The sequence below is a fragment of the Oryctolagus cuniculus genome, chromosome 18, assembly GCF_964237555.1.
Source record: "Oryctolagus cuniculus chromosome 18, mOryCun1.1, whole genome shotgun sequence".
Classification (NCBI taxonomy): domain Eukaryota; kingdom Metazoa; phylum Chordata; class Mammalia; order Lagomorpha; family Leporidae; genus Oryctolagus; species Oryctolagus cuniculus.
In genome coordinates, this window is record NC_091449.1 from 17,922,012 (window position 1) to 17,934,200 (window position 12,189).

Genomic DNA, 12,189 nt, shown 5'->3' on the forward strand with positions numbered 1-12,189 from the left:
AATAACATAAAAGGAAACCTAAAAACACCCTATTTAGCTCCTGCATCATTATTTTTAAAAGATCCATTTGAAGGGCAAGCAAGGAAGAGATTGAGAGAGATCTTCCATCTGCTGATTCATTCCCCAAATGGGTACAACAGCCAGGACTCCCACATAGGTAGCAGAAACCCAAGGACTTGGACTTCTCTTGCTGCCTCCCAGGTTCTTTGGGGGAAACTGGATTGGAATTGGAGGCAAGACTCAGTCCCAGGAGTCCAATATGGAATATTATGCCATAATACCTACCTTTTTTTTTAATCCATTGTGGCTTTCAAAAATATGCTGAATTGTATTTGTCTTTGATCAGGGGATTCCTCTCAAATTGGCTTGTATGTCCTATCATTATCATTATAGATTTTAATAGCTTTTTTTCCCCTGAGCAAAAGCATTGATGTGTAATACACTAGGGTATATTGATAAAGGAAAAGAATGGGACATTTATCTTTTCTTTTATGAACTATATATTATTTTAAAAAGTTTTTTTTTTTTTTTTTGACAGGCAGAGTGGACAGTGAGAGAGAGAGACAGAGAGAAAGGTCTTCCTTTTGCCGTTGGTTCACCCTCCAATGGCCGCCACAGCCGGCGCGCTGCGGCCAGCGCACCGCACTGATCCGATGGCAGGAGCCAGGAGCCAGGTGCTTTTCCTGGTCTCCCATGGGGTGCAGGGCCCAAGCACCTGGGCCATCCTCCACTGCACTCCCTGGCCACAGCAGAGAGCTGGCCTGGAAGAGGGGCAACCGGGACAGAATCCGGCGCCCCAACCGGGACTAGAACCCGGTGTGCCGGCGCCGCTAGGCGGAGGATTAGCCTAGTGAGCCGCGGCGCCGGCCATTTAAAAAGATTTTTATTTATTTATTTGAAAGAGTTGCAGAGAGAGAAGGAGAGGCAGAGAGAGAGAGGTCTTCCATCCACTGGTTCACTCCCCAATTGGCCACAACAGCCAGAGCTGCGCCAATCTAAAGCAGGGAGCCAGGAGCTTCTTCCAGGTCTCCCACATGGGCGCAGGGGCCCAAGGACTTGGGCCATCTTCTACTGCTTTCCCAGGCCTTAGCAGAGAGCTGGATCAGAAGTGGAGCAGCTGGGTTTCGAACTGGCGGCCATATGGGATGCCCATGCTTCAGGCCAGGGCGTTAACCCACATAGCACTGGCCCCTATATATATATATATATATATTTTTTTTTTTAATTTATGATTTGAAATTTGGTTAGAGAAGGAGAGGCAGAGAGAGGAGAAGTCTTCTGTCCACTGGTTCACTCCCCAATTGGCCGCTACGGCCAGAGCTGAGCCAATCTGTAGCTAGGAGCCAGGAGCTTCTCCCAGGTCTCCAACATGGGTGCAGGGGCCCAAGGTCTTGGGCCATTTTCTACTGCTTTCCCAGACCATAGCAGAGAGCTGGATTGGAAATGTAGCAGCTAGGACTCAAACCAGTGCCCATGTGTGATGCCAGCACTGCAGGCGGTGGCTTTACCTGCTATGCCACAGCACCGGACTCATAACTAAAAAGAATGAAATATTGGTAAAGAAAATTTCATTATTGGAAAATTCTTGCCAGTAAAAGTTAAATAACAGAATGAAATTTTTGCTTATTTCAAAAATATGAAATAATGGATCTAGGTGGTGATATAAATGGATGTCAAAACCACAAAGTGAAAAATTGATAGGAAGTTACAATGGATGGAGCAGAACTGAGCTATATAATATATCTGAACTAAATTGGCCAAACTATGCACTTTTGAAGAAAAAGATTTATTTGAAAAGCAGAGTGAGAGAAAGAGCGCGAGAGAGAAACATCTTCCATCTGCTGGTTCACTTCTTAAATGGTCACAACAGCCAGGGCTGGGCCAGGCCAAAGCCGGGAGCTTCATTTGGGTCTCTCACATGGGTGCCACAAGTACTTGGGCCACCATCTGCTGTTTCCCAGGCACAGTACCAGGAAGCTGGATCTGAAGTTGAGCCACTGGGACTCGAACTGTGTCCATATAGGATACTGGTGTTGAAGGTGATGGCTTAACCCGTTACTCCACAACACTGATCCCACTATGCCCTTCTTCATGTGATGCATTGGATGTTCTGGACACCACCTATGGAGTATTCTTGCCCAAAGAATTGATCCATAATTACAGTTTAGTTCTAATTACCAGTATAGAGGAAACTTCAGGAATAAAGGAACAAATCCAGGACACAAACAACTAAATCTAAAATTTAACTGATACTATTGTTAAAAAGAGAAAACCCTTCAAATTAAAGGAGACTTGAAAGATAAATCAGAGTGTATTGAAATCCTTGTGTTAAAAATATAATTGGGCTTGTTTTAATCAGCCACGGTCAGGCTGACATGGAAGTGGTTTGTCATGAATGCAAGGTGTCCAGCATGTAACAAATCTTCCCAGGCAGACTAATCAATTAATTCGCAGGCTTTTATTGGGGTTCTGCTCCCAGGTGAGGTTCCCCAGTCCCAACAGAGCAGCAGAGCGGGGACTGGGGAAGTCGTGCGTCAGAGATTGGGAGGGCTCCTTTTATAGATAAAGGGCCTGGGGGTTAAAGGTAGAGGCGGGTCTGATCCTCATTGGTTGACCTTTAGGCACCTTAGGGGACCTTGACAAGGAATTTTCTTCCCAAGAAGTACAGGTAGGGACTTCTCCATTCCCAGAAGTATAGGCCTTCCTTCCATGCGGATCCCAAAGCTACCGATGAAGAAGTGCTCAGACGCCTAGAAATGGGGCAGTGCATGCCATTCCTGGTCACGTATGGAAATACACCAACCTATAAAGAGGCAAAAGGGAAGAGGGCAAAACATCTGGGGATGAGATGGAAAAGGCAGGATGTACACATAGAATAATTTAACAGTTGGATATTTTGAATAATTTTGACAAACTCTGGACTATACAAGTGATTCCTAGTTGTCCAGTACCTTGCCCAAGGATGATTTAGGACTGCAAGAATGTTGACTTGGTTTGGAAGTCTGATATTGCAGATGGTTCATGACAGGGGCTGTGGATTAATTGGTTTGTATATCAAAGGCATGCTCAAAGGGGAGTTATTTGCTATCCAGGCATTAGTTAGCCCCAGGAAGGGAAACCTCTTCAGGATCAAGTCCCCAAATGTCAGGGTATCAAGAATATAGAGGGGTCAGAGCTGTGGCATAGAGGGTTAAGCTTCTGCCTCAGTGCTGGCATCCTATATGGGCACAGGTTCAAGTCCTGGCTGCTCCACTTCTGATCTAGCTTCCTGCTGATGCACCTGGGAAAACAGTGCAAGATGGCCAAGTGCTTGGGCCCCTGCACCCATGTGAGAGACCTGGAAGAGGCTCTTGGGTCCTGGCTTCGGGCTGGTCCAGACCCGGCCGTTGCGGCCATTTGGGGAGTGAACCAGTGGATAGAGGACTTCTCTTTCTGTCTCTCCCTCTCTCTCTCTGCAACTCTGCCTTTCAAATAAAATAAATATTAAAAAAATTATAGAAAATATAGTCAATACAATAATGATTTGGACAAATTCTTTTAGATATTGTAGAAATGTAAACATGGCTTGGGTATCAAATGATGTTAAGCAATTAATTACTCATTTTGTTATGCTTGATGATGACATGATCAATGTATGTATGTATAAGTCTCTGTATTAGAGGTCTATACTGAAGTATTGAAGGGTGACATTATGTCATGTCTATGATTTACTTTACAATATAATCATGCACCAGATGATGTTTCCATTAATGATGGACTGCATACACAGTAGGGTCCCATAACATACTGACTAGTGACACTATAGTCAATTAATTTACCTACACTGACAAAATCACCCAAGGAGGCAATTCTTACAATGTATCCTTGTCATTAAGCAGCACATGACTATACTTAAAAGAAAAGGTAAAAGGAACAGAGGAAACAAAATTGGCAAAATGTTGCTAAGTGTTGAATCTGGTTTCTTATGCTATTCTTACCTTTTTCACATACTTGAATATTTCGTAATACATTTCTTTTTTTTTTAATATTTATTTGTTTACTTGAAAGGGCTACACAGAGAAGGAGAGGCAGAGAGAGGGAGAGAGAGGTCTTCCATCCGCTGGTTCATTCCCCAATCAGCTGCAATGGTCAGAGCTGCACCGATCCAAAGCCAAGAGCCAGGAGCTTCCTCTGGGTCTCCGACGTGGGTGCAGCAGCCCAAGGACTTAGTCCATCCTCTACTGCCCTTCCAGGCCACAGCAGAGAGCTGGAACTGGAAGTGGAGAGGCCAGGACTCTAACCGGCACCCATATGGGATGCTGGCACTGCAGGCGGTGGCTTTACCCATTATGCCACAGCACCAGCCCCTCACAATACATTTTTAAGGTAGAAAATAAAATCTGAAACTTTGACTACTTACTGATAAATGATAATGTACTGCCCACAAGTAAAAATTCATGGGAACTCATCAAAATTCTATGTGGTAGAAAACATAAAGCTTAATGTATTTAGGAAATCTGGATTGAAGAACCAGTATTCCTCTTCTCCACTCTGACAGATCCCAGCTACAGGGTCTGTCACATAACTGGCCATTTCTCAAAGTGTGTTCTACAGAACATTTGTACTTCATGGTACATGAAGAAAATGATTCTGTCAAACAAGCATGGGAGCTCTGTATACTATATTTGTTAGGGGGAAATCACATTAAGTTCTTATCAAAATACTAAAAAAGAAAATGTTTCATTTTATCTAACCCAATGTAGTTCAGACTTCACTTTAGAACTCCCATTCTCATTCAAATTTCATACTCAATTTCAGCCTCATAAGATATTGTCATATGAGTGGAGAGCATCATTGTGGCATTGGTTTTCAATCCCTTCAACCAGTGAAATAGTATTTTCAGGATCATTAGCCATTAAGGAAATGCAAATTAAAATCCCAATGAAGTTTCACCACACCTCAGAATGGCTCTCATACAGAAGTCAGTAAACAATAAATGCTGGTGAGGATGTGGGGGAAAAGGTACCCTATTCCACTGTTGATGGGAATGTAAACTAGTATAGGCATTGTGGAAGACAGTATGGAGATACCTCAGAAAACTGAAAATAGGTCTATCATATGGCCCAGTAATCCTACTCCTTTCAAGGGAAATAAAAATCAACATATGAAAGAGTTATCTTTACCCCCATATGTATTGCACATCAATTCACAATAGCTAAGATATGGAATGAACCCAGATATCCATCAACTAATGACTGGATAAAGAAATTATGGTATATATACACTATGGAATACTACTCAGCCATAAAAATGAAATACTGTCTTTTGCAACAAAATGGATGCAACTGCAAACCATTATATTTAGTGAAATAAGCCGGTCCCATAAAGATAAAGACCATGTTTTCCCTGATCTGTAGTAACTAATAGAATACCAAAAATGTAATAATATGAGTGAAATTGACATTTTAAGTTTAATGATTTTTTAAAAGATTTCTTTATATGAAAGGCATAATTTCAGAGAGGCAGAAGCAGAGAGAGAGAGAGAGAGGTCTTCCATTTGCTGGTTCATTCCCCAAATGGCTGCAATGGCTAGAGCTGGGCCGATCTGTTGCCAGGAACCAGGAGCTTCTTCCAGATCTCCAACATGGGTGCATGGGTCCAAGGACTTGGGCCATCTTCCACTGCTTTTCCAGGCCACAACACAGCAGAGCTGGATCATAAGTGGAGCAGCTGGGTCTTGAACTGATGCCTATATGGGATACTGGCATTGCAAGCAGCAGCTTTGCCTACTATGCCACAGCACTGGATCCTTACATTTAAAGTTTATTTTATTTGAAGGCATAGAGGGGTCAGGGGAGACAGAGATCTTCCACCCACTGGTTTACTTTTCAAATGCCCACAATAGCTGGGGCTGGGCCACACGGAAACCAGTACCTAGGAACTCATTTCAGGTGTCCCACATGGGAAGCTGTGGTGGAATGACAAGGCCATGCCAAGATGGCCGTTGGCAAGCCAGCATCAGTTACTCAGGAATGGCTTCGAAACCCACCTGGCAATGGAGCCTGCCTGGCAACAGGCTGTGATTTGATGGCTTTGGAAACCACCTGGCAATGGAGCTGGCCTGGCAACAGGCTGTGATTGGTTAGGGCATAAACTGCCCCTTAACCAGATTGGTTGCCTTGGCTATTTAAGCTGCTGTACCAACTGAAATAAGCGAGTATGCAGGCTGCTCGCCTCTGGCCCACTATCACCCCACTTCCTGTGTCTGTGTGGTGACTCCGTGTCTCTTGCCTCCACCGCCCCGCTCCTCTCAGAACAACTCAACCTCAGCAGGAAGCAAGGGACCAACCACTTGAGCTGTTACAGAAACTTGGGGTGGGAACTCCCTTGGTTCATACAGACATCAGAGACAGTGGAGGATCCAAAGTGGTTTATTAAGGCCAGTGGGCTCAGCTGAATCATTTCCTGAGAACTGAGCAACAATCCCAAGTTTCCTGCAACATTTCTAGGTTCATCAGCATCATACCTTAGCTGTTACAGCACTGGTGGGTTTAAAATACAGCCTGTGTGACTTAGGACCACACTTCCAATGGTAGTGGATCTGGTAAGTTTATGAAAGATACCTGGGGCGGATTTATGACCGGAGTCACAGAAGCAGAGCTTAGGACATCTTTCCTCCCTAGACAAGATAACCACGCACAGCTGCTTAACCAGGTAATTGGGAGCAGCCACTTTCAGGGTGAGTGGCGGGGGTTTGCTTGCCCTCTACAGAACTATCACCATTGCCTCCCGGCGTGTGTATCAACACAAAGCTGAGATCAGGAGTGCAGCCAAATGCCTGCCCCGCCATGTAAATTTAATCAGAAGTAACAAATACGACTTTTGAATTTAAAAATAGTTTGACCCAGATAATAGTTACAAGATGGTTTGGATATTATCACTTATTTCCTGATTTATATATATATTCCATTATTTACAAAATAAGACTTAGCAAGATTTGCCTACACATTTTCAATTATCTTCCAATGTTTCAGGAAAAGAACAAATTCTTCCATCTCTTCACTAATATATAAAAGAATTTGGAATGGGGAGGATTCTGAGGTGTGCACCCTGAAACTGGCATCTTGCATTTCTTCCCAGGAGTCCAGAACAGGACAAATTCAGTAGCACCTCTCAAGAAACTCTTTGTAATGGTTCACTTTCCAACCCTCCTCATCAGCACAACACAACAAGTGTTAGATGCTTAGCAGATCTTGAAATCACTTGAGCAAGACCTGATGGAACCAAAAGGAAAATAGACATCTCACAGTAATTAACAGAACTGATTTTTTAAAAATTTTCTAGATTTTTCAGTCAGTAAGAAAACCGGACATCCAATGATAGTATTAACCACATAAGCCCCTCCCCGCCAAGCCCACGCTCCCGCCGGCACAGCCCCCGGCTTTGCGCCTGCGCACTCTGTGTGCCGGCTGGGGCGGGAACTAGCCCTTCCCGGCCGTGGACTACATTTCCCAGAGGCCTCCGCGCGGAGTTTCCTTCCGGCTCCGTTGTTGCTGTGGGCTCCGAGAGGTGAGTTGGTAGCGTGCACTGAGGAAATGGGCGCCGGGGCGGCGCGGGGGCGGCGCGGACCTCTGTGTGAGTCGGGTTACAATGACTGCGGGGTTTGTGACGCCGTCTAGGCGCTCGCCGCCCTGCTGCGTCCTGTACCCTTCCTGCCCTGTCCAGTGGCCCAGAATGGCTCCGAGTTTGATGTGTGAATCCTCGAGCGAGAGGGCCCCCAGACAAAAAGACGCAGCGCTGAGAACAGCTGCGGCTCTCGGGACCACGGCGTTGCCCGAGCTCCCTCCCGGGGCGGCGGCAGAGTGCAGGGCGGCCTTCGTTGTCGGTGGCCCTTCCGACCCGGGGAAGGGTCAAGCTTTTCCTCAGCGTCCTCTTGGTTCCCGCGGGTCCTGTGTGTGGCCGCTGGTGGAGCAGGCGGGGGACAGGGGGTGTTTCCCGAGCCATCCGTGCCGGGCTCCACGAACAGATTCTGGCCTCTGTGCATCCCGTTGCCCTTTCGGAAGGTGGAGGGAAGGGGGGAAGCGATTGCTGTTACGGATGTAGAAGCTAGGGTCAGGGTTAGCCTGTGTTTCCTCGGTTCCATGAAATGCATTTTTATGTTTGTCGGCCGTGGGGACATTGGCTTCTGTGAAAGAGTTAACAATGAGCTCAGTCGGAAGGGAAGCAGCAGCCCTGGGTGGATCGGGCTGGGAGGAGGAGAGCAGCATTAAGGGAAAACATAATTTGTTAGCAAGTTCGCAGCAGTTGTAAAATGCTTGACACCCTCTGTGTGTTGAGGTTTTCTAACCAGTGATGTTACAGATTCGCTTTGCTGTTTTTATTTCTGATAGCGATTTCTAAGCTACCCTCGTGGTGGCACTCCGGCTCCAGTCGGTCCCTGCTTCCCCCAGTCCCCCTCTAGAAACAGCAGCCATTGCAGATCCCTGCTGTTCTCAGGGTTGCTTCAGATTCTCACCTGGAGCGCAATCCTTTAGAAAGAAATTTTCGCTCCTCCCTCTGGAATTTGCTGACGCTCTCTGGGAGGCGGTAAATACGAGTTTGTGAAGCTGTACAGGTTTGTTCCATTAGTCTTTGGCTAGGCCTTGACACCTGAATTACCCTCTAAATTGACCTGAGCGTTGGCCTTGCTTCACGGTGAGTGGTGAGGGTAGATTCCACCCAGCCGCATCGTGGTCATTTACATGAACATTTGGCAGTCATTTTGCTTCTCCTGGGAACTGCCCCTCCCTCCCTTCCTTCCATCTTTGTAAGTCAGAATTAGAGAGAGATACCTTCCATCTGTTGGTTCACTCTCCCAAATGGCTCCAACAGCTGGGGCTGGGCCAGGCTGAAGCCAGGAGCTTCTTCAGGTCTTGTGGAAGCAGGGGTCCAAGCACTTAAGCCATGCCTCTGATGCTTTCTCAGGCACATTAGCAGGGAGCTGCACCGAAAGTGGAGCAGCCAGACTCCAGCTGGCACCCAGATGGTGACTTAACCTGCTGGGACCCAGCGCTGTCCTGGAACTGCCTCTTTGTAATAATTTGGGTAATTTGCAGGCCAAGTTCCTGCTGCAGGATTTAATTGCACAGTTTTATTTTAGGCTGTGAGTTGTTTGAGGCTATGACGGTTCAGACGGAATCACAGGCTAGGTGCCTTTCTGCTGCTCAGAACTCAAAAGCAGGGAAAGATGAAAAATGGTTTGATTGGTGACAAGGTCTTCTGCTTCCCTGGCTTTTAAGTAGTTACAATGTGATGGGGTTTTAGTGGCAGGGAGGGGATTATTAGGAAGCAGGATAGTAGAAATGTGACAGGTGGTTTGCAATGTTTGAAAGCCTGAGTTTGTTTCAGACCATACTTAAGGAAGGCTGTGTAGTGACAATGGTTTGGTTATGGGGCTAAATTGTTCGAAGTTCTAAATCTGCCTCTTAGAGTCGTGTGAGCTTGGAGCACTTTATTTCGTCTCTTTACGTCTCGGTTCTGTCATCTGTAAAATGAGGTTAATAATCAAATGTACCGTGTGGGATTGCTCGGGGTAGATAATTTATGTAAAACCCTTGAATAATGCTTGCTTCATAATGAGTGCTCATTAGATTTGTTACTGTTGTGATTCTGTTTTCCCTCATCACGCACATCAAAAAATTTTAAGTATTTTGCCACATTGGCTGTAGCCTTTCACATACCCTCCTTTTGTAAGTTGTTGATAATCAAGATTAAATTGCAAATAATTTATTAAATTTATTTAAATAGGTAGCATTCTAAGAAAGAAGAGCTGAGAAGCCCGTTTTAAAAAAAAGAAAAAAATGCAGAAGAATATTTTCTTTAATTATGAGCAAGGTCTATAGTAGTCTGTTTTCAGGGATACAGTTTACTTTAATTACAAGCTACTTTAAGTGCTTTATATGTAGTGTCATATTTATTTCTTATAACAACCTGTTGAGGTAGAAGCTATAATTATCACCATTTTTTTTTTTGAGAAGGAACTAAGTGAAAAGTAATATGTGTAAGTTCACACAGTTAATAGCCATTAGCTGGGACTTTGGGCCTGGAAGTCTGACAGCAAAGTTTGTATTAGTAATTATAGGGGCATAACATCTCATCATTATGTTTTATTTTATTTTTTTAAATCCTCATGAACAGAGTTCATGATGGTGATGGGCAGGGATACTAATCTGATGGCTGTGAGCACTATCCACTTATGTCCAGAGTAGACTGATGCTATTGGGTCTTTGTGGAGGAGACGGATTTCATCCAATGAGATTATGTATTACAGTTTTTATTTTTGTGATGTTATTTACAGATTAAATCATATAGTTGGTTTGTGAATGGGAAACAAGTAAAAAAGAGAAGCCAATGAAGAGAAACAGCATCAATTTTTGTAGTACTTTAAGTTTCTCTGTGAAAGGGAAGACTGGAAGAAAAGCATGTACTGGGGAAGTCTTTTCCTTATTTGGAGTATTTGGGTACTTGAGGTTCATCCTCTTGTTCACTGTAGTTGAAATTGTCACTGGCTGTCATTGTAGACATTTTACTGATCCTTCTAGACATATGTATTTTTTTTCCATCAAAATAGTTTCACAAAGTTGTAATTTAAAAATTTTTAACACACTGGCATCACTTCTACCAAAATTAGGGCAGTACCATCACTTTTAGTAGTTGCATGATTATTAGTGGTTATGGATACACAACAGTTGATTAAAACCATTTTTCCAATTTTCAGCTTTTATCCATTATAAACTATATTAGTATAGTTTTGCATACATCTTTACGTATATGTTCAAATAGTTCTTTTGACTCAAGAGTGGAATAAATTTGATTCATAGGATTTATATACAGGGTTTAGGGCCGGCACCACAGCTCACTAGGCTAATCCTCCGCCTGCAGCGCCGGTACCCCAGGTTCTAGTCCCAGTTGGGGTGCTGGATTCTGTCCCGATTGCTCCTCTTCCGGTCCAGCTCTCTGCTGTGGTCTGGGAAGGCAGTGGAGGATGGCCCAAGTGCTTGGGCCCTGCACCCGCATGGGAGACCAGGAGGAAGCACCTGGCTCCTGGCTTCGGATCGGCGTAGCACGCCGGCTATAGTGGTCATTTGGGGGGTGAACCAACAGAAGGAAGATCTTTCTTTGTCTCTCTCACTGTCTAACTCTGCCTATCAAAAAAAAAATTATAAAAAAAAATACAGGGTTTAATTGCTGCTTCAGCTAGTTATAAATGTGAACCAAACTAGTATTCATTTTCCTGCAGCCTTGTTACTATGGGGCATCATTAGTCACTTATTTCTCCCGACTGAGTTACTATAAAAGATATTTTCTGGTTCTGTAATACTCATCTCCTTAATACTGAGGTTAGTATTTTAAAACTTTTATTTTGAGGCCAGCGCTGTAGCGCAGTAGGTTAAGCCTCAGCCTGCAGTACCAGCGTCCCATATGGGCACTGGTTCAAGTCCTGGGTGCTGCTCTTCCAATCCAGCTCTCTGCTATGGCCTGGGAAGCAGTAGAAGATGACCCAAGTCCTTGGGCCCCTGCACCTGAGTGGGAGACTAAGAAGAAGCTCCTGGCTCCTGGCTTCGGATCGGCACAGCTCCGGCCATTGCGGCCATCTGGGGAGTGAACCAGCAGATGGAAGACCTTTCTCAATGTCTCTACCTCTCTCTGTAACTCTTTCAAATAAATAAAATAAATCTTTAAAAAAATTTTTGACCAAAAAATTCAGCGTATTATTGTATATCATGATGTTTTGAAGGGTATCTGTTGTGGAATAACTAAATCTAGCTAATAAACATCTGTATTAATCTCATATCATTACCATTTTTGCAATAACACTTTATGCCCACTCAGCACTTTTCAAGAACACAAAATATTATTAACTGTAGTTAACATATTGTACAATACATCCCTGGACTTATTTTTCCTGTCTAACTGAAATTGTGTGTTCATTGATGAAATTCTCCCCAATCTTCTACCTCCTAACCAACCCAGCCCCTACTAACAACATTCTACTCTACTTCTATGAGATCATCTTTAAATTTTTTTTTTTTTAGATTTACTAATGTATTTGTGACAGAGATCTTCATCCACTGGTTCACTTCCCAATTACCAGGGGTAGGCCAGGCTGAAGCCAGGAGCCAGGAACTTCATCCTGGTCTTCCACATGGGTTTCGGAGACCCAAGTACTTG

At 44.3% G+C, this 12,189-nt stretch overlaps 1 protein-coding gene across 17 annotated transcripts in view; it reads left to right on the plus strand.

Annotated features, from left to right (window-relative positions):
- The first annotated feature begins 7,420 nt into the window (after positions 1–7,420).
- ZFP14 (ZFP14 zinc finger protein) overlaps positions 7,421–12,189 on the plus strand; it is a 29,942-nt gene continuing 25,173 nt past the window's right edge. For 6 of the 17 annotated variants that reach the window (XR_011383949.1, XR_007919985.2, XR_007919986.2 and 3 more), the window contains exon 1: positions 7,430–7,548. The gene's annotated coding sequence lies outside the window, so the exon portion shown is untranslated. Of the gene's footprint in view, positions 7,615–12,189 lie in introns of all 17 variants that reach the window. The other 11 variants (XR_011383951.1, XR_011383953.1, XR_011383952.1 and 8 more) reach the window with 5 other exon arrangements.